This window comes from Carya illinoinensis, chromosome 6 (assembly GCF_018687715.1).
Source record: "Carya illinoinensis cultivar Pawnee chromosome 6, C.illinoinensisPawnee_v1, whole genome shotgun sequence".
In the NCBI taxonomy this organism is placed as follows: domain Eukaryota; kingdom Viridiplantae; phylum Streptophyta; class Magnoliopsida; order Fagales; family Juglandaceae; genus Carya; species Carya illinoinensis.
The window spans coordinates 3,270,086-3,292,887 of NC_056757.1; the positions used below are offsets into that span (position 1 = coordinate 3,270,086).

Sequence of the window (22,802 nt, forward strand, 5' to 3'; positions counted from 1 at the left end):
AGGACTTATCAATTAAGTACCTTTATTTAAAAGAAAAATGTTTAAAAAAAATGTCAAAAAAATAAATTATAGTGATCAGTCCAAACTATTGATACCTTTTATCAATACCAGTAGCAGAATCCTTATTTCGGACTTCAACTCCAATGTTTATTAACTTAAACCTAACAACAATTTCTACTATTATCGACCCAAATTGGGTAATTATTTATGAGATATATCGCATGACTCCTAATATATATGTTAAAATCAATTATCATTTTATTTTATTTATAACAACTACTACTTTCCTCATCAAATCAAACCAAATATCACAAAGATAAGTCAATCCAAATATATAGTTTGAAAAATACAATTTGGGATTGAATCCCACCAAAGTACTATATCATTTAGATTTCATGCAAATTTGGCCAGTGCATGAGCTACTCTATTTGCTTCACGCCCCTTATGTTGCACTTTTCATGTTGGATGCCTATTGAGCAAATATTTGATTTCTTGAACCAAGCTTCTCCACAATGTTGAAGAGAAACATTCTTTTTGCAATTCTTGTATTACAAGCAATGCATCGGTTTCTATCTGTAGATCTACAATTTCTAAAAGAATACATAACTGTAAGCGTAACATATATGTTTAAGGTCAACAATCAATTTTTAATTAAAAAGGAAAAAGTTAAATTTCATTAATAATTATCAAATATGGTTATTAAATAGAGTATTACATATCATTTTTCTAATTAAGTTGAAGCCTATAGTATACATTTCGTTTTTAAAGAACGAAAAATTCACCACAAAAGCATGTAGCGGGGAATTAATAAAACCCAAAAAAAAAAAAAAAAAAACAAAAAAAAGACCAATCATTGGATACTCGACGACGGTGTAATATTGCGAGGAAAGTAATGCGGTGGGGGAATCAAGTACGGAGAAAGTAAATTTTTAATTTTTTTAATTTTCTTGGTGTCCCAGGATGGCCAGACAAAGAGCGGCGCGTGGAACTCCAAAGCGTGTCTCCAGCTTGCACTAAAAGTAGTTCCAGTACTGCAAGCCTTTGTCACCCCCACTTCCACGTAACTCCAATTACACACGGCCACCGCCACTCCTTCACATTGGATCCCATTTGGCGTGCGAATTTCCTCCCTTTTTTTTTTCCAACACTTTAAAAGTTTTAATATCCTAGATAACAAAACTCGTATGTGACACATTTGAATGACTAATGCTGACCTTATTCGATTTAATTAATATATATGCTTTTTATTTTTTATTTTAATACTATCGACCTCAATAGTCATACATTGCCAAAGGCCCAAAATATCAGAGTGATTTGGTGATGAAATTCTCTTTCCAAGGAGCTGTCTAGAGATTAAGGCTGCTTTTGGTGGGACATCCAGTTGCTTCTTTTCTTGTCTTTGAGTGATTTGTCATCTTTGATTTGGCGCATCATACTCAAAGGGATATACCCCTATTTCTTTTGTTTTGATGGTAGTGCTGCGTTGTCATTTTCACACATTTCTAACTCTGGTTTTGGTCAAATAGCTTTTATTTTGTCAGCCAGGCCTTGATGTGCAAGTTCCCATATATAGACAAAATGCTGAATTATATAAAATTATCATATACTGTTGACATATGATAAAATTGAAAATTTCAGTTTTTATTTTTAGTTTGTGTAAACCACCTTTTGTTATATTAGTGACAGAGATGGAGAATGTGTCATTTACAGTGATTTGTGAAAAATTACTTTTCTATAATTGATTAGAAAAATTAATAAATATGCCATCTTTTATAGAGTAATATTAAATATAATTTTAAGGTGTACAAATTTCTCATATTTATTTTAAAAAAGAATAGTTTCTATCATTAAAAAAAATTAAATTTTCCTATTCGAGTAATGCTACATACAGTCATTTTTGCGTACTCCCTGCGCACTCCATTGATATGATTGGTTAGATTAATTTTTTTTAATACACAACCAATCATATCACTGGAGTGCACAAAGGAGTCCACAAAAATGACTGCACATAGAATTTTCCTATTCCCTCTATATATCTTCATCTATTTATGGCGAATGTGGAGATCAAGGATGAGTAATACAAGAACAATACGGTAAGGACTTGCATCAACAAAGGCTGGAATAGCTCAGTTGGTTAGAGCGTGTGGCTGTTAACCACAAGGTCGGAGGTTCAAGCCCTCCTTCTAGCGCTTTAATTACAAGCAAATGTAAGTGCTTTTTTCCAATATTAATATTGAACACCAAATTCTAAATTAGATTTTGTACCCTCGAATTTTGCACGGTCCAAGCCTCTAAGGACAGTAATGGGCTCTTTTTTGACACTGCTGTCATTTTGTACCCAGGAAGTGACCTTAGATTTTGTACTCAATTAAGATCTTCGTTTCTCGAGATTAATCTAGCTAGTTCGGTCAAATTATAACTTTGACAAATAATCCGATTCTTTAAATAAAAAATCAGAGTTTGAAATTTCCCATCCCCATTGTTTAAAAAAAAAAAATTATAACTATATATGATCACTCCAATGAATATTCTGTTTGTATATATTGCTTTGTCCATTTACTTAGAACTTAGTTGATATTGTTAGTTACTAATAATCATAATTTGGAAGATATTTAGGTTGGTAATCATAATACTAATTATAGTATTATGTATGAGTCGCAAACCCAAAAAAAAAAAAAAAAAAAAAGAAAGAAAGAAAAGAAAATAGTATTATAATGTGCTCTACGAAAAAGAAATTGGAGAAATACACTTTTCATCGGCCGCCTATCATAGATTTGCACTTGACATCCTAAAGTATCGGAATTGACACATTATTATAACCTCAAAGTATAAGAAAATGATACTCTGCAGCATTAATTAAGATCTGACAGTTAAGATCGTTTCATTTCTTCTATTTTTCATCCATTTTAGGGGTCGGGATTGAACAATGGTGCAAAATGTAAAATTTAGACAATGTGTTCATTTTGATAATTTGATATATAAACTCTTCATGGTTTGTAGTTCAATAGATGCTTGAGCCGCTGCCTCTTGTCGCCTCCCATTTTGGTCCCAATCCTCATTGTGGCCTCCCGGAGAGTTGGGTTGACAGTAATCAGTTCGGGAGGCTCATCGTCTTCACCCTAGCCTTCATTCTGTGCATCTACCTCGTGTACAAAGATCTCAGGGGAAGGGGTAAGTTTTGGTCGCCCAAAGCGGGAAACTTGATCATTTTGACGTCCCTTTCTCCATCTTTGAGCTCCTGTATATAACATTCTCTAGTGAGCACTTGCTTGCCGCGCACCTCCTCAATGCTTACTTCTATTGAAACTTTCATCTTCAAATGATATATAGAGGTAATAACCTTGAGGTCGTTTAGGGTCAGTTGCCCAATAATGGCGTTGTAAGATGGATGGGTGTTGATTACTAAGAAATCTGTCATTGTGGTAGCAATATATGGGTTGGACCCAGCTGACACGAGCAAGGCGATGGATCCAACAGGTTGCATAGCTTTTCCTGAAAACCTTTTCAAAGGGGTGGGTGTCGAACGTACTCTGTTTTGGTCGATCCCCATCTCCATGAAACATCCCAAAAGAGGGTGTAAGCCAAACTACCATTATCGACCAGTATTCTTCATGTGGTGTAATCTCTATCTTCATGAAAGCATCCCAAAAGAGGATGTCAGCCAAACTACTGTTATCGACCAGTATCTTTGTGTGGTGTGATTGGCTACCAATATAGTTATTACCAATATATCGTCATGTAGGTAGATTACTCCCTTATAGTCAATGTCGTTGACTGATATAACAGTCATTGGCCATGACTTTGGTTGTCTCCCCGACCTTTCGATGCTGAAAATGTCTTCATATCTGGCCTTGCAGGTGTAGGCTTTTCATCTAGAGGAGGATGGGCTGCCTCTAACGAATCCTTTGGCGATTGTGCAGATTTCCCCAAGAGGAGTAGTATTCGAGTCTTGACTTGGCAAGGGGCTCAATGGTGTTTTCTTGGGTTCTTTTGCCCCTTGGACTTTCACTCCTCTGGAGCCTCCACTCTCAATCTTGTCTCTTTTGTCGTGGTCTCTTGGTGGGTGAGGAATTCCTGGCAACTAGACACTTGAGCTCGTCACTGTCTTGCATTTCCTCGATTTTTCATTTCAAGGTGCAGCAGTCTTTCGTCCTATGCCCCCTACATCGTGATAGGTGCAACAGCGTTGGGTCCTTTATGCACGGTCGTTGTTTTTTTCAATTGGTTCCTCAGTCCAATCCTAGACATTCATGTTGGATTATTGGACCCTGGGATTCATCGTTTGCGCTGGAACCCTTGTTTCTTGCATTCTTTTGTGTGGTTTCTTTTTTCCCCCATTTGATCCCTTTCTTGGTCTCTTCCTTGGGCGCCTTTCTTTGCTCGGTCCTCTAATTGCTCCACATCCAACTTTCTTGGTGCGGTCAAGGCTCGAAGGGTGTCCTTTGTATTTACAATGTCGTCTGCCTTATCCATTAATTCACGCAAAGTGGTTTGGGGTCTTCTTGGCCAGCTAATCCATGAAAGGGTTTCTTGGCTAGATTCCTCCTAGTAAGGCCGGTAATGTGATATTTTCATCTTAGTCATCTGCCATCATTTATTCCTTGTTAAAAAACCAGCGAGGTAAGCCTTTAGGCTTTCATCCTCTCTTTGTTTCATAGTAAGGAGCTATGCAACAGACCTCCTTCTCCTTGTACTTGCCATAAACTCAGTTAAACCACTTACATAACTCCTCAAAACTATTTATAGAGCTCGGCTGTAGCACTCAGAGTTAAAGGAAATGCCTGGCATGTGATCTCTCTTAGAAAACTGTGGAGTGTCATGTGGGCTTTGAACGTTTCTAGATATTCAACGAGATACTTGGATCCTCCATACATCTTGACCAGTGGAACCTTGAAATTTGGCGAGAGGGGCATTGCCACAAACTCCGCACTACACGGTAGGCCAGTGCTAGTGAGCAGCAGGTCGATGGATGAGAATGCGCCTATCTTCTAGGCCATTTTCTCTTATTTGTCCATGAGGCTTCATAAATCGTGGTGCATTTTCTTCTTTTCGTCATTGTCATCGAGGGACTTCCCCATGCTCTGCGACTCTGTCTTCACCCTATCAACATTGCTTGGCACGATGTTTTCCCCCAAGGTGAGAGCATGTTGTCATAGGCATGCGAAATGCACGTTGAAATGGAGAGATCTCACAGATGACTCCAACTGTTGTGGATATGTTTCGCACCCCTATAATACCCTTAGCAAACCTACACTAGAAGAACCAAAGAAGGCTTGAAGGGTATTAAACGCTTCCGATGTCTAAGTCAAATTACTTGTATGATTTCTTTGTGAATCCAAGGCTCAAAATCCAGTTATCTAGATCATGAATTTCCTCCAGTATATATACGGTAGGGGACGGCTTGCTCAAGCTCGTATAACAACCCAATCCCTTCATTCAAATCGGGTTCGAGTTTGTTACTATTTGGATTTCCATTATCTGGTCTTGGGTGGTTATCCGAGGGGAACATTTGAGTTCCATGCTATTCGGGAGTGGTTGCGTGATTATCCTATCCGTTGATTGTGCTGGATGATTCATGCTGAGTACACATCATTTATAATGTTGAGTGTTGACATATAATGAAATTGAAAAGAAAATTTAAAATTTCAATTTTTAATTTTTTTAAAACCAAGTTTTGTTATATTAGTGACATGGATCGAGAATGTGTTATTTATATTGATTTGTGAATGAAATTACTTTTTATAATTTATTAGAGATAACTAATAAATTTGTCATCTTAAATAGAGTAATACTAGATACAATATTAGGGGGAAAAATCCCGCGTGCTCCATTTAAAAGATATTGAGGTTCATCATTAAAAAATTAATTTTTTATATGGTTTCATATTTATCAATTTTTTTCTAAAGAAAGTACATGAAGTTTGCACTAGTGTTTTTAATATTATACCGTATTGGCCGGTATATACTGGTACGACCACTGATTCAGTAGAGGTATTACCTGTATTTCGTACCGCTCCAAATACCGGGCGTACTGATCGATATTTTGGCCTGTACCAGCCCAAATACCGGCCCGTACGAACAGATATTTCGACCTTAAATTTTTTTTTTTTCATTTCTCCAAACTTCAAGCTTATTTTTTAACCCCCAATTCAAACTAAACTATTTAAATTTATATATATGTATGCATTTATATATAATTTATTCATATATCAATTATTTTATAACGAATTTCGTTCCAGGACTTTGACCGATATGGTTTCTGGTACCGTATTCAAAACTTTGGTTTGCATATTCTAAAATTGTATATAGCATTAATTTATATACCTTCATCTATTTATAAGATCAACAAATGAACGCATAATACAAGGATTATATGATAACGACCTATTCCAACAATGGCTGGAATAGCTCAGTTGGTTAGAGCGTGTGGCTGTTAACCACAAGGTCGGAGGTTCAAGCCCTCCTTCTAGCGCTTCCTATTTAATGTATTTTTTTTATTCAATATTCCGGAAATAAGATTTTGTACCCACAAATTTTGCACGGTCCACGTACAGTAATGGGCTCTTTTTTCACACTACTGTCATTTTGTACCCAGAAAATGATCTTGGATTTTCGAAGGTAGATATCATGTTCAAGGCAGCTTCCTTTGCGAGCCTCTTATTACCTCATGGTGCTACGTACTTCGAATAAGATATTCTTTCTCGAGATTCAATACATGAAAAATAATTAATATTTAAGACGAATTATTTTGATAAAAATGAATATTTACGATGAGGATAGACTCATTTTAATAAGAAATAATTATTTTGACAGAAAATAATTGACAGTAAATAAATAATTTTTTTATTGTACTGATTCTGAGTAGTTCAATCAATTTATAATTTTATATCACTCCAATGAATATTGTTTTGGTATATTATATATTGCTTTGTCCATTTACGTACTTAGAACTATTTGATCTTTTTAGTTACTGGTAAACATAATTTGGAAGATTTTTAGGTATTGGTAATCATAATTAGTATTATGAGTCGTAAAAAAAAAAAAAGAAAAAAAGAAAAAAAAATTAGTATCATGTGTGCTCTTTAAAAAAGAAAAGGGAGAAATACATACACATTTTATGATCGTCCATCTATCATAGATTTGCACTTTACATCCTAAATTATCAGAGTAATTGACGCATTATAATTATAACCTCAAAGTATAAGAAAATGGTACTTTGCACAATTAATTAAGATCTAACAGTAGTACTTATCTTTTCATATCTTTTATTTTTCGTTGGGCTGGTGCAAAATGTAAGTTTTTGATAAGATGTTAATTTTGATAATTTGGTATACAAAGTGCAAAAGTCTTAGTGCATGTTTGAGATTGCGGTAAAAAATACAACTTATAGTTTTAGTACTTATAACTTATAACTTAAGTAATAAGTTTTATTATTAAAAAGTTATATACTATTTGGTAACCATATGTTTAAAGCATTCTCAAACATGTTATATTCGTTTGGAAACAAATTAAAAAAATACTTTCTGAGATAAATATGACGATTACTTGAATTTTTAAAAATTATATCCATATGCTTGAAAGTTTAAAAGTTGTGATTATTTTAAAATCGTATAAGTATTTTTATCCATTATCAATTTTTTTAAAATTTGAATTACGTTCTGTATTATCCAGAAAAGTATGTTTAAGAAAAAATATCAAAATAATACTTTTATTCAAATATATTTTTTAGCTTATTTAAGATTAAAATACTTTAATATAAACAATCTAATTTTTTTTATTAAAAAACTTTTAAAATTATTTAATCACTTTTTTTAGACCCCTACTGTAATCTCAAACGTGTCTTTAATAGTTTGTAGTTCAAAAGCACTTTTCGGTAATTGTAATTAAAGATATATGTTACTATTATTTTAAATGGGTAGTAATATAGTGAATGAATCCAATGGGATTTGGCATGATCACGGCCTCTTTGCTAGCTATTTCTTTTTTCAGTAAATAAAATCACTACTCTTGTATTGAGAAAATTAGTTTTTTTTTAATCGTAAATAATCTTTTGTTTAATTTCCTTAACTATCCTTCGTAGTTGTAAGTGCTAAAATATAAAATAAATGATAAATTTTATCAACTTAATTTTTTAGAATAAGTGGTGATTTCATTTTTTCGAACTAAGAGTAGAGATCTTGAGTTCGAACATTGATTTTACATTCTATCATATTTAATTAAATAAATAACGTATTGGGCCACTCGGCCATTGACGTGGGAGTTTTGTCTACATGTGAGTGAAAATATTAAGATATAAAATAAATAATAAAATTTACACATTCTCATGAGACAAGAGATAATTTCACAAGTATGGAACTAGGGATGTCGAATATTTGTGAGACGAACATATATAGGCTTCCTTGAGTCTCAGTTTAGGACAATTAAGTTCAGTTCCAAGGTGAGTATTTGAATGGTGGTGCTTCGAACAAGCAGTTGGGAGATCAGTTAGAAATTCCTTCGTAATATGTTCGTTCAATATTGCATGCATGTGTTAATTGATCGAACGAGGTCGTACTCTTCAGTTAGCATATTGCTGCGTTCGACGTTCGACGCGAACGTGTGACGTTTTACGCGATCAATCGAAGACTTTGCGTATTCATAAACAAGCCGGAAACATGATCAATATGCAGTACATACAGTTCTAAAAAGTAGTTACACAGAAGGAAGAGAAATACATTGCCCAAATATTAGTCATTAACGGCCTGATTTGAATCTTCAGACTCTCTTACGGTTTATTTTGCTCACATGATCACGGGTCAATGTCACAGCCGAGTGAACGAACGTCACAAGTTGGAGGCAAAAATCTGTGTTTGCGTGGGCCAGCAACTGGAGTGTTAGGGAGGTAAATAGGGCCAGGTCTTCCTAAAAGACACAGACAGACAAACAGAGAGAGCGTTAATCACTAAAAGCACAACAATACATATCTATCTGTAGCCTTGGTTAAAAAGGAAAAAGAAAAGGCAAGCAGTTTGTTTGATGATGAGAGATGAATTTTCACTCCACACACACCGCACACGCACATATATAGTTGTAAGTTGATTATACATCCTGAACTGGGAAAAAACTGGTTTCCTTGCTTTATCTTTTGTGATGGCCTGGAAACTGGTGAGATATTAATCAAGACTCATAAAAGAAATAGTCAAACAATCAAACTGCATGCATGGCGTTGCATGTGTTTATGATACTGTTCATGATCATCAAGTAATATTATTAATCAGTGAAAGAGAGACGCAGCTAGCAACTCGATCTAGAAATTACATCAATAATTAAACTAACCTGCAACGATCCAAACCATTTGCAGGATATGGATGGTGGCAATCAAGATTATTAATAGATCAACTGGAGTACGGTTAGAGCAGCAACGGGGAGCCCATTTCTCCTCGCCATAGCTCGCTTATTTAAAGAAGCCAGAAAGTGGAAATTATGATAATCAAGCACCCATATGCATTTAGCATTATATATTGGTTATATTCAATGTATCAATCGATATATATCAGAATTCTCTTTAGCTTTTTCAATTCTTATATATATATAGTCTCTGTGATACGTGATGGGATAGGGCAAAGTGGGAGGCATGCAGTGTGAAGTGGGTCATGCGTCAAGCCAAGTCAACGATCCCCCTTATTTAATTAGTAGATCGAAGACCCAAAATAAAGCAACGAAGTTACGGAAAATATTTTATGAAAAATTTTATACATCATACTATCATTCTATTTACATTTCATTAAATAAGGTGTGATATATTTACTACTATTAAATAATCATTTATTACATACTTCTTTATTATCAAATAGTAATAAATGAGCCACATCATATATAGTGGGATTCAAGTAAGATGGTGATGTGGTGTATAATATTATTTAGGAGCTACCGTTAGCTGTATTATATATTTTTTAACTTTTTTTTACATGTAATTTTGTAATATTTTTAAAAAAAATTCATAATTTTATTAAAAAATATTTACTTGATCATTAAATAAAAAAAGTTATTAGAAAGAGACCGCTCTCTTCGGATGGGTTCCCCTCTCCTCTCTGTAGTATCTCCCCATGCCCTTTCCTTGTCCAATCCGTTCTAATCACTCATCTAATCTCTATCACTGCAATCAACCACTCATATACCTGCACGACTTGTGTAACTGATGGAAGGCAACCCTAGGAAATCGATCAACTCATCTCAGAAACAAATGCACTATCGTGGGAAGACGTCATTCTAGAACTGGCTCCATAAATTGCAACAAATATCTCAAATCATGCCTTGATTGGTAAGATAGTCTCTACACGCATGTTTTTCACTCTACAATAAAGGCCATATGGAGCTTTGTTGTTGGTTTAATTATTGAAGACCTTGGGGTGAACACGTTTTTATTTACCTTTCCCACTAAACAAGACAAAGACAGTGTATTTCACCAGAGACCATGGAGCATTAAGGGATAGCATATGATTTTAAAAGAATGGATGCCTGGATAGAGCCTTAAAGAAATTGATCTAATTTACTCAGCATTTTGGATACAGATCCATGGCCTCCTACTTGAAATGATGTCTGAAAAGAATGAAGAAAAAATTGGTAGAGTCATAAGGAATTTGCTGGAAATAGATTACAACTCTATCCCTAGTATGTACGCGAAGAAATACCTCAGAATCCGAGTGTAAATAAACACTACAAAACCACTCTTTAATGGATTTTCTCTACTGAGATTGGGAAAGGAGCTAGCAAAAATTTACTTTCGATATGAATAGCTCTCAGAATTCTGTTATGGATGTGGATCTTTAGGTCATGTCGAGCAATCATGTCCTATATTTCTTGATTACGAAGTGGAACCAATCTACGGACAAACGCAACAAGCTAACCCTCAAGAACATCGCATGTATGGGCGAGTTAAGGAAAATGTAGCTGAACCTGCTCCAATGGTAGTACCAATCATCTCAACTACTACACCAATTCAACCAGTCATAGAGAATAAGAAACGAATGCAAGTTCAGGAAAGATTTCCAATTTTGCCACCGATAAGAATCAAAGAACCTGCGGAAATGATGCATAAACATGAAGCATATGGAGGAAAAGGAAAAGAAAAAATTCTGATGGGAACGCATAGTGGGAAAGGTAAAGAAAAAATGGTTGAGGAATATTGTAAAATTGCAAAGAAAATTCCCTGAAGCAAATATGGCAGGAAACTTTGTATCGAGTACTGTTCATCAACTTCACGAAGGATTTGCAGGAAAGGATGAAGAAAGAATATCTCAACATGGAAAAAAATCTATCTCCAACACGTGGCAAAAATGAAAATTTTCAGCAAGTACATCTGCAAACAATAAAAGATTGCGGCCACATGGAGTTAGAAAAATTCCATACCTGTCAATATACATTCAATCCAGAATATGACATGAGCCTCAAAATATCCTTGGCCATACACGTAACCAATATAGATGAAAATCCCTTCATTCTGTCATCTCAAACATGTCCTTATGAATTAATTGCACCGCATTCATGTATCCACTGCCAAAAAGTTTCTCTGCAGAATACTCCAATGGATCAGGCAGAATCTGTATTCAAACAAATGATATCTCAGTTCAAGGCTCAGAAAGGCCCATTTGAAAACCCTCATCCCAATCATAACGTGTCTCTACTAGTAAGTCCATCTGAAAAGGTCTGCATTGCTTTCAATATATTTCAGCCCAACAACTGATCCAAATACTTAACCAGGCCCAAATAGTCAATCAGCCCCAATGCACCTTTCAACTTTTTCCAACCCATCCGGATAACCCTCAACTAGATCCAAATCTATCATCTACACTTAATTCTTTACCAACACCCGTACCCAAATCCACTATAAAAAAGAAGAGGAAATCCCCAATCCTTGAGTGTGAAAATACCCATCAACAGAAAAAATTCATTTTGACCTCTGTAATCAAAGTTGACGAAGCTGATGAAGAAACTCCAGAAGATGAATTGAAAAAGTGCACTGACGCAGGTCAAGAGATGCTAGAACAGAAGATGAAGGAAAAGAAAGAAAAAAGAAAGGAGCAGAGTGTTCAACATCGTGTACTAAAGGCGTCGCGATTTGCACCATACCTGAAATCAACAGTGAGCACAATGGGTAATCCGAAACTATCCCCCACCATGAATCTTTTCTCTTTTAGTCCAAAGGTTGATGAGGCAAGGTCTCCACTACCTCCAAGTAGCCCATGAAAATACTCTCTTGGAATTGTCGGGGAATTAATCATCCCTGAGAAATTCAATCCTTAAAGGCTATAATTAGGACTCATAACCCTGATATTATATTTCTCTCTGAAACCCTGTTAAATGCCACTGATACTACCAGTATTGTAAATAGACTAGGGTTTGCTAGTTTTGTGAATTTTCCCTCTAAAGGAAAATGGAGTGGACTTTTGTTTCTTTACTGCCCAAGTGTAGATATTTACTGTGTTTATCTATGTGAAAATATAATATCCATATTAGTCTACTTTGATTTGATGCACATGCCATGGCTTTCAAATGCTGTATATTGTCCTGCGCCTTATAGAAATAAACAAAAATTTTGGGATCAACTTGAGAAAGTAACAGAATCATTTTATGGACCTATCTTTACCATTGGTGATTTTAATTCTGTTCTTTTTCAATCTGAAAAACTAGGAGGTTTTCCTATAGCATGTACATCTTCTCCAAAAGGCCTACAGTTGTATATGGAAAAATTTGGTTTTATGGACTTAGTTTTCTCTGGTCTAAAATATACTTGGTCAAATAATAGGTAAGACTTAAGTAGAATTAGAGAAAGACTAGACCAAGGTATCAGTAATATTAGTTGGAGCAACCTTTTTCCTGAATCAAATGTTTATAACCTCAATAGGACAGCTTTTGATCATTCTCACATACTTCTTAATACCTCAAACCCAAACTCTTCTCCCAAAAGTTTTAAGTTTGAGGAATTTTGGACCTATAATCCCACCATTCATGATGTTATTAGAGACGCATGGAAACAAAATTTCAATGGCACACCTGCTTTTGTTCTCACAAAAAAACTAAAAGCTGCAAAAAATACTCTCAAAATTTGGAATCAAACCAGTTTTGTAAAAATACAGACAAGAATTAGGATGTTAAACCAAGCCCTACAAAAAGTGCAAACACAAGATCCATCTCAGGTCCCTAGTAATCTCGAAAATGATCTCAAAGAGCAATTAAATGAAACTCTTAAAAAGAAAGAGTCATTGTGGAAACAAAAATCGAGAATCACTTGGCTAACAACAATTGATCTAACCACAAACTTTATTCATACTTCCACAATTGTCAGAAGAAGGAGAAATAGAATTGGTAGTTTAAAAATTGGCAATGGGAATTGGACTTTTGATCAAAATGTCATGAACAATAAATTTCAAGAACATTTTCAAAGAATCTATCAAACTTCAAATCCCATAATCTCTGAAGATTTAAAGAACCTCTTCCCCACAAAGATCAATGAAAATGAAAACCTTTTTCTATCCCATGTCCCTAGTGAGATGGAAATTTGGGATGTTGTTAAACAAACACCATCCACAAAGGCCCCTGGTCCTGATGGTTTCACAAAGTTGTTCTATAAGATATACTGGGAAGTGATAAAAATTGATTTAGTAGCAGCCATTCAAAATTTTTTTATCAATGGAAAGCTCCTAAAGGAACTCAATCATACCAATATTGCCTTAATTCCCAAAAAAGATAGTCCCAATAAAGTTCACAATTTTATACCTATTAGTCTTTCTAATGTTTGCTATAAATTCATTGTAAAACTTTTAGCAAACAGACTTAAAAAAATCCTTCCCACCATTATTTCACCATACCAAGTAGCTTTTGTTGCCAGTAGACTCATTCAGGACAACATTATTATAACAAAAGAAAATTTTCATCACTTAAAGAGAAGAAGGTGTGGTACAGGTCAAATGGCTATAAAAATTGACATGGAAAAGACGTTTGACTACATGGAATGGTCTTTTATACTTGAGATTTTCCAAAATCTGGGGTTTAATAAAAAATGGATTAATTGGATTCAAGAATGTCTAACTACTGTTAGTTACTCTATTCTCATTAATGGTACCCCAAAATGTTTCTTCAAACCTTCAAGGAGGCTTAGACAAGGGGATCCTCTCTGGCCATTTCTTTTTATACTGGGAATTGAGTTCCTCACTAGATTAATTAATAAAGAGGAGCTAAATTAAACAATTCAGGGTATTAAACTCTCAAATAGGTGTTCTGTATTGCCCCGTTCACGTAGGATAGAGACGTTACTAACAAACATGATAAAATGCCCAGTAAAGAGACTCATTACTCTGAAGTACCTCATTTATTGAAAAAGACTTAATTGAAAGGATATAAATAGTATTGAAACTTGAAACTGAATAAAGCAAAACATGAGCTAGTCTTAAACAAGACTAGTTATTGAAATGACATAAAAGAAACTTAATCCTTGTGTAAATGACACTTATTCATCTCTAAGTCCTTATACTAAATCTACTCCTGGCCATCCAGCTCTGCATCATCATAATCCCCATCTGTGGCAATCAACATAGAAGAAAACAAAAGACAAACAATAAAAATGAGTCGAATACTCAGTAATAATACATCATACCATAAATACTATCTAGCTTAGCATAAATTTGATTTTTAAAGCCTTATCATAACTTTCATATAACATTTATGGATAAAGATGAACAGAAACATTCATAATCATGGCAAACTTGAAGCGTGAATGCATGAGTAACTTGTTTATCTAGAATTATACTTATTTCATGGTGAACCATGCTTGAGTCCATGGCACTACATAACTTGTCATGTAGTGAAACACGCTTGAGTCTGTGTTTCACTTAACTTGCATAACATGAAGTAAAACACGCATGAGTCCGTGTTTCACTTATCTTGCTTGACGTGGAGTGAAACACGCTTGAGTCCGTATTTCACTTATCTTGCTTAACATGGAGTGAAACACGCTTGGGTCCGTGTTTCACTTCTCTTGCTTGACATGAAGTGAAACATGCTTGGGTCCATGTTCACTTGACTTGCATGACATGGAGTGAAACACGCTTGAGTCTGTGTTTCACTTAACTTGTGGTAACCACGCTTGAGTCCGTGGTACCGTCTTAGCATAACTATGGTAAACACGCTTGGGTCCGTGTTACCTTAAAATGTTTATCTTTCTTAATGCATGATAATTTTCTTGGACTTCATAGACTTTTCTAGCATGGCATATTCTTGTCATGGCATAGCATAACATGATATATTCTTGTACATGGTATAGCATAGCATGACATGGCCTAACATGATTTAATCATTTTATGACATTTCATGGCATGCATGATCTCAGAACTACATGAATATGGCATACATGATCTGACTATTTATTACATGGCATGCTTGACTTAAGTTATTGCATGAACAATACATGACATACATGGTCTAGGCACTACATGAAGGAAGCATGCATGATCTGGCTCTTTTAATTCATATTAATTACCTATCTTAAATTATTATATAATCATATCATGGCTTCTATGTGATTTTAGTAACATTCAATCCATCAATCAACAATCCATAAAAGCATAACATATATATAGGCTTACTTTCATGTAAATCATCGTAATTCATAGAAGTTCATGAAAGCGATCTAACATTGACTTGGCTCTTAGCGCAACATAGATAACCATCAAAACCATATCATATTATCATAACCAATTATAATATTTACATACACAAACATTTATATGATCATATTATTTACCTCTTAGCGCTGCTTCCGAAAACTCACGTCGTAGCTCGTGACCTATACGAGGCACTAGACGTTACTAATCTTTCTAGAAAACGTGTCGTAGCAATCTAATTACTTAAAATCTTACCATATAGATAATCTAATAAATATTCAAATAAAGGTTAAATAAGCTAATATTATTCCAAAACTTATATCATGATACTTAATATTTTGTGCAAACACATAACTTAATAATTTTATAAAAACTAGTTAAAGGTTAATTGGAATATGAATTATGATAATAAGATGAAACAATATACTAGAATACTTTAAAGGTATCCTTAAAAGCCCTTAAATATTTTCTATAAAAGGGTCTAAGACTAATTTATTTAAGTAGATAAAGTTTCTGTAAAGGTTATGTTTCCTTTTTTTTTTCTGAAAATATAATCTGGCCAATAAAATCACTAAAATAATTGCTGAAATGTAGTAAAATCAAGCCCTAATTTAAAATAATATGATAGCAACCACTTAAGAAAACAGGAGGCCCAAGGCCTAAGTGAGGGGCAGCCCACGTATAGGAACATAAAATAAGGCATAGGCACTTAATGGCAGGATTGTAATTTTAACTAAAGGTTCTTCAAAAAGATGATTACGGGGACTTTAAATGGCATAAAGGTAATATAAGAATTTATTTGAGGGGCTATTGGAAAAGTCTAAAGTAAAGCAATTGAAAGAGTCCAGGAGGCTTACGGGAATGGCTCACGCATAACATTGGAACCAAAGAAAGAAAAAGAAAAAGCAGGTGAATGTGCGATGCTTTACCGAGAGGAAGCTGAGGCGATGACAGCTCTGGGTTGACTGGAAGTGACCGGCAACACCACTGGTCTTCTCGGAATGGTGATGCAAACCAAGGGAGAAAAAGAGAGAGAGAGAGAGAAAATCTATTAAACCGAAACACAGAACAGAGGGAGAGAGAGAGAAGATTCCGGCGTGGGCTTACCGGAAGGGAGTGGGTTCGACGGGACTGGGTTGGTCGGCACTTTCTGTGGTGGTTTCCGGCGAGTTGGCTGCTTTGGTTGGCTATGAGGGTGATTTTCCAGGTTTGTAGGAGCTGTTACGTTGGGCTGGTGTGAGTTTTCTGCCTATCTTTGTGTGTGAAGAGTCTGAGTAATGTGGGGTTTTATGGAGAAAGAGTTTCTTATTTACGTGGTCTTCAGAAGGGGTTTAGATAGGATCTGATTTGAGTGTTGTTCTAATCTCCGAATCTTTTTGAAAACAATTTGAAATCCATCCGATAAAAACAAGGAATACAAGATAAAGGAAACCTCTTTAAAACTCTACTTAATCTGGTTTATTAACTTATTAAACAAATAAATAATTATAAGCATCTGAAGAAAGATAAGTAAGTAATTAATAAAAGAATAAATAAAATAGTAACATAACTAAATAATTTCTAACTGAATTAATCTAACTTCTAGGTTCGTATGCTACATGTTCTACTTTGTCACACTTGCTTTTTGTTGATGACTTAATTCTTTTTGGCTCCTCTTCGATACAAAATGCCCAGACATTTACACACTGCCTTGAAACTTACAAAATTTGGTCTGGTCAATGTATTAATAGAAAAAAATCATCAATACATTTCAATAAGAACACATCCCCCAATGTAAAAATAGATATAAAGGAAATTCTAAGATTGACGGTTGCAAACTACAACCTTAAATACCTAGGATTACCAATGAATACTAGGAGGAGAAATCAAATTTATTTCACTGATGTCATTGAAAAGGTCTAGAACAAATTACAAAGTTGGAAGTCAAAGACCCTATCACAAGTTGGTAGAACTACTCTCATAAGATCGGTTGCAAATTCTATTCCTGCTTATGTCATGTCAACCATTGTCATCCCAACAACCATCACAAAAACTCTTAACTCCTCAATCTGTAAGTTTTGGTGGGGTATTAATTCTGAAAACACCCATAAATACATCCCAAAGGCTTGGGAAAAAATTTGCATTCCAAAATCAATGGGTGGTCGGGGCATAAAAAAGCTTACACACTTCAATTCTGCTCTGATCACAAAGCTTGCTTGGTCTTTCCTTACTGACAACAAAAGTCTTTTGAAACAGATTCTTACAAAAAAAATACCTCAGAAACACTTCCTTTTTTTATGTTAATCCAAAGAGCTCTAACTCTTGGATTTGGAATGGTCTTTTAAAGCAAAGACAATTTCTTAAAAAAAGTTTCTATTTCCAAAAAAACAATGGCACAAAAGCAAGAGTATGGAAAGATCCTTGGATCCCATTCGTACAAACCAACACCAAATCAAAACTGCAATTATCTAGACCAACACATGACTGTCTTAGAGCTAACCTTAGAACAACCAAGAAGATGGAACCAATTACTCTTAAGTGCTCTGTTTGATGTCATTTATGTTGCTGAAATTCAAAAAATTCCACTTTCCAATTACAACTTTCAAACAAATGAGGACAAAGTTAAATGGATATACCACTCATCTGGAAAATTTTCAGTAAAATCAGCATATGTGGCAATGGTTAACAAAAATCCATAACAAATTGAAGTGAGCTGGAAACATTTGTGGAAACTCAAACTTCAGGATAGACTTAAACTGTTTCTTTAGAGAGTTAGTCATGATATTCTTCCTACAAGAAAAAAGTTGGAAAAAATCATAAACATGAATAATGAACAAGTTTTTTGTCCTATGTGTAAGGAAGATGTTGAAAGTTTGGAACATTTATTTCCCAAATGCATATACACTAGAATCCTTTGGAGAAGTTCTCCATGGTCTCTGGACATCACATGTGTTGCAATCCAATCCATAAAAGATTGGATAGCAATCATTATCAACCCCTTTTAGTGTTTAAAGACCCCAATGGAAGAACATCAAAATTTTCAAATTTTTGCTTCAATTACAATGGACAATCTGTGGTATTTTAGAAACAGGACAGTGCATGATCAATAAAACCTTTCACCCCATATGTTTGTCTCAAAAACCCTCAAATCATACCAAGAGCATACAAAAGCTTGGATAGAAAAGACAAAAGCTCCAAAAAACTTTAACAGTTTACCACCTCAAGGCTTCCACCTCTTATCTTTTGATGCTGCGGTTAGAAAAGAAGGTACTACATTTGTCGCAACTTGTAGATCAGATTCTGGAAGGGTAGTTATGGTGAAAACAGATTTCATCCAAAGCAATAATCCAAACATAGGTGAGGCATCTGCAGCCTTAATGATCATAAAGGAAGCGGTCAGACTACAACTCAAGAAAATTATAGTTCAAGGTGACTGAAACTTGGTTGTTCAAGCAATAACTAGAAAAAAGCAATCCAAGGACTGGACAATGGAAAACATCATCAGAGATATCAGCCACTTGCTTGGCAATTTCGAAGAATGGAAAGTTGTAAAAATACATCAAAATAAAAATCGATGTGTGCACAATTTGGCACAATGAGCAGTTTCAACGCAGGCCTATGAAAATCTTCTGCTTAATTACATTCTGCAATGTTTATTAGACTTTGGTAAAGATCCACCTTAGTATTCCGTAAATAAGGAATTCCAAAACTCATGTATTTTGGTTTTAGTTATATATAACTGATGCTTGAGTTAAAAAAACAATAAAAAAAAAAAAATTGTCAGCAGTAACTACATAGAGCTACTAGCAGGTTCCCAAACAATTCCGGAATCAGCTAGCTAGCGCCTAGCTATACCTAGCTAGGGCCCATGCTATGAATTACTACAGAAAAATGGGCTCATTATTAGTTAGGTTTTCTATCTATAAACATCGACATAAAAATGGGCCCATTAACTATAGCACAATAAGTTATTTATAAAAGAATTGCACAATATTGGTTGAATTCTCTACTATATCATTGCACAAAGGCCATGTAGTTGAACAATTTCTCTTTTCTTTTTTTTTTGTTCTTATGGAAAATAATGATATATAAAACATTTATTTTCTGTCTTATAGCATTATATATGTGGCAGTGCAATACCACATGATCTGTTACTAAAACATTAGTCACTAATTAAACTAATGTAGTCAATCCATCTTACCCAAAATATATTGGAAAATGATACTCACACCTACACTTTCTATCCACAAAGTGTATGACTTTGTGTTTTTTTATTTTTCTTTTAAGATTTATGTTTGTATAATTTTATTATTGAGTTTTTTTTTTTAAATACATAAAAAATGCTTTAAAAAAAGAAAAAAAAATTATCCTGTTGATACCGAATTTCATACCGACTATCTGTAGCTCTAGCACCTCCTAATATACAAAAACTCTATTACATGTTACTTTTCTAATATCCATGCGGTGGGACGCATGTTCGGTCACTGTTAGGTCCAATATTCTCCTTAGAAATGTGGACTGAGCGCTATTTGATTAAGGCCCATGGCCCCATGGCCGCAGCCGAAGGCATGGGCATGGGCGCGGGATTCAAACATGATACTACGGAGCCACAACTGTAGCAGGAGCACACCTGCACACCATACGTGTCATCCGAATATTTTTTTTTTTTACAAAAAATTGAAAACGTGCATTTTTGAAATGGGGTCCTCAGTTTGGTTTTCCATTTCAAAATCATCCCGCGAAAGGTGCCGTTCGTCGCCCGCGTGACAGGTTCCTCCGCCCAGCACCACCGGCGACGCCGTCTCTCCGCCCAGAAACATCGAGCACAGTACTTCGTCGGCACACAGCTGCCGGTCCTTGGGAGAAGAAAAAACAGAGCACACGGTCAGTTTTACACTATCTGCGAAGACCCCCTCCCTCGCCGGCGCCACCTCTGCTGATACTTTGGTAAAAAAATTTCAGACCATTTTATACTCCCATATGGTTACGTTTATCTTGTGTATACAGAGATGAGTTTTGGGTTTTGTAAGATAAACTTTGTGGATTAGGGCATGGTTAAACAACAATGTTGCATGGCTTTCGAGTCTTTGACGTCTGGTTTCGTCCTCTGTTTTCAAGCAGCTCGGTCATACATTGCTTTTTATTTTTTATTTTTATTATCTGTATTGAAAAAAAAATATTGTCCCATTAGGGTCGAATAGCATTTACCAAGAACCATTTAGATGAAATATTTGATTCTGCAGACAGGCCACTTGAAGGCAGCTATATTTGTTGAAGGTCGAAGATCCATTTCAGTTCTTGGCTGTGTGCATGAATATAACTGATGCATTGAGAAGTTCATCCCCAGAGACCTTTGATTCACATATACCTGTACACCAGGTACTTTCATAGGGGTTATAAGTTGCTCTGGGGAGTACAGATGCTCTAAATGGTAGTTTTTGCAGCTATATTGTTGCAATTGTTGCATGGAACCATATATTGTTGCAATTGTTGCATGGATGTGGGTTGGACCACCATCTTAATTGCATTCATATTTTTTTTCCTATATGATACCATCATCTCTGTACCGTATGTCTTTCCAGAGCAGCTAAGCATCAACCTTATCGTGTATTGATTTACCACAATTGCCTTCCTCATTAATTCTATTTCAAAATGGCACTTAACTCCCAAATAAGAGGAAGGCTAAATTGTTAATTTTTTTTGGGTATTATAAGACATCAAGTGATATGATCTGAAATTTTTTTTGGCTAAATTTCAGTTCTGGTAATTTATTGAATCAATTTTGTCAAAAATGCATAACCTGATATGAGCTACCACCTGGAGACATATGAAGTGGTACAAAATATGGAAAAAACTTAATAATTGTTGATGCTTTTTTTTTTTTTTTAATCATAGACTATGCTTGCTTTCTTCTCATAAGAATAATTAGTTCTATGTTTCTAGGTTGCTGGTTAAAGCACGCGTGATTTAAAAAATTAGCTCACTTTATCTTGTCCATATGTAACGTGGGAAGCATTTTCAGTTTTGAGCTAAGCATCCATAGATAAGGCCACTTGGGATGAATAATCCATGCATACCTCTCTATTAGTCAATACATGGAAAATAGGAAGTATGTCCATGTTGCTCTTTTTTACCTTTTAAAATTTCTCAAAAGTGTAGTTGGTGGTAAGAGAACTACTGTATTGGTCACCAGCCTTAGCTTGCAAATTCTATTGGTGGTTTGGGTTGATGTTCTGCTATTCACTATTTATTGACTTTAGTTTTGGGTTTTCTCAAAAGATTTTACCACAGATAAACGCATTGACAATTTGATGGGAAGAGTTCATTGTTGGGTTGACGATTCACTCGGAATGCATTGTATGCTGCCTTGGAGCCGGGCAGATTTAATGTTCTGCCACTATGTTCATCTGATTTTTGAAGAGGAGCTTATGAACTGAAGAATTGTTGATTTTAGAATGATGGCTTTTGTAAATATTTGTAGATATTTCATACTATAATACAGAGCTGAATGTAGAGTTCTATTGTACAGCTCAATATCCATTCCAATATCCATTCGATTGTAGAGTTCTAATGTTAAGGGTACAGGTTTCCTTATCTTACAGAATGGAAGCTTCAAACCCATTTGAAGGGAGCTCAAGTTCTTAGGCCAGTCTTTTGCTCTAGTGTTGATTTGACTTGGAGACCCTTCCAGTTGGCAGCAATCTCGAGTGTTAAGGCAGCACTGTAGGAATTGTAATGTAATTGTTAAGGCAGCACTCCAAAATTTGGTTGTGGAGTAGTTTGTAGAAAGTGTAATTTGTAATTTGAAGCTCGAAGAATATAGAAATTTGTAGTTTTTATCAAATTGTGGTTGTAAATTTACACTTTGTAGTTTGAAGAATGTTGTATCTAAGAGTTAAGATCTCCAAATCCACCTTGGAACATTTCATCTTGAAAGTATGAATACAACTAGCTGAATTGTACAATTTTAGCATGAAAATATTGCCCATCGATAGCCATGATATTGTTTTACTTTTACAAGTTCTTTTCTTCTTTCTTTTGTTGGATTTTGTTTTTTAAACTGCTAACCGTGGCATCCATTTCCATTTTGGCTTTGATGACTTGGAAGAAGTTAGTGAATATTATTCCTTCATTTCACAAATCTTTAGTTCTCTTTATGTGAGGATGGCCTGATGAACAAGAGAAA

The 22,802-nt window shown here is 34.9% G+C and overlaps 2 long non-coding RNA genes and 2 other non-coding genes across 5 annotated transcripts; 3 read left to right on the forward strand and 1 right to left on the reverse strand.

Moving 5' to 3' along the window:
- Positions 1-2,115: 2,115 nt before the first annotated feature.
- On the forward strand, positions 2,116-2,189 carry TRNAN-GUU. The gene has a single exon. It is a non-coding gene; the product is annotated as a tRNA-Asn (tRNA).
- Positions 2,190-6,397: 4,208 nt separating this feature from the next.
- TRNAN-GUU lies at positions 6,398-6,471 on the forward strand. Its single transcript has one exon. It is a non-coding gene; the product is annotated as a tRNA-Asn (tRNA).
- A 2,254-nt stretch (positions 6,472-8,725) lies between these two features.
- On the reverse strand, positions 8,726-9,447 carry LOC122313066. Its single transcript, XR_006243276.1, has 2 exons — positions 9,315-9,447; positions 8,726-8,900 (listed from the first exon to the last, which is right to left on the reverse strand). It is a non-coding gene; the product is annotated as an uncharacterized LOC122313066 (long non-coding RNA).
- A 10,783-nt stretch (positions 9,448-20,230) lies between these two features.
- LOC122314143 lies at positions 20,231-22,589 on the forward strand. Of its 2 annotated transcripts, XR_006243616.1 has the most exons (3): positions 20,231-20,563; positions 20,860-20,995; positions 21,896-22,589. It is a non-coding gene; the product is annotated as an uncharacterized LOC122314143 (long non-coding RNA). The 2 variants fall into 2 exon arrangements; XR_006243615.1 differs by lacking the exon at positions 20,231-20,563 and having other exon boundaries at positions 20,589-20,995.
- The last annotated feature ends 213 nt before the right edge of the window (positions 22,590-22,802 follow it).